Here is a 730-nt window from a genome sequence, read left to right as displayed (position 1 = left end):
CAGCTGCTTGAGGATGACAAGCAGATATGTGATCACCTAAGCCCTGGCTTCCCGCCAGCTTGGAGGTATGGGTCCCTTCTAAGACGCCAAATGACTCAAACCTCTTGTTCTCTGGGTCAGTCAGAGGGCATCATTAGGGAGGGTGTGGCACCTGATGACAATGTTGAGAAAACTGTAAAAATATGAATTCAGGAGGAAAGTTTCAAATCAACAATGAGGAAGTCTCAGGGAAAGGGGAAATAAGACTTCCTAACAGTGTCTGAGACAAAAAACTCTCCTCACAGAATTGCAGGGATTGAGGATTAAAGCATGTGGAGGAAGAGGATGAATAAGATTCATTTGTTTTGTAAAAGATACCATTTACTGAGCATTTACTATATTCCAAGCAGGGTGGTAAGCAATTTATAGAGATTATCTCATTTTCTCTTTCCCTCTGAGGTAGCTATTTCATTGTCTCTGTTTCACAAAGGAATGTCAAAGAGATTATATAATTTTCCCAGCTCTGTGCTGGTAAGTGGCAGAGCCAGGTTCAGCTAACTCAAAATCCCATTCCCTCGAAAGCAGACTCAAACAGAAACTTGTACAGCAATGTTCAATATAGCACACTTACAATAGCCAAAAGGTGGAAACAACCTAAATGCCCATTGATGAATGGGTAAACAATATGTGGTACATAATCACAATAAGGAGTCAGCCCCAGGGTTACAGGTGAGGAGAGACAACTCAGGGA

This window comes from Orycteropus afer, unplaced genomic scaffold (assembly GCF_000298275.1).
Source record: "Orycteropus afer afer isolate SDZICR_OR568_19922 unplaced genomic scaffold, OryAfe1.0 scaffold00464, whole genome shotgun sequence".
Lineage (NCBI taxonomy): Eukaryota > Metazoa > Chordata > Mammalia > Tubulidentata > Orycteropodidae > Orycteropus > Orycteropus afer.
This window is presented reverse-complemented; position numbering follows the sequence as displayed.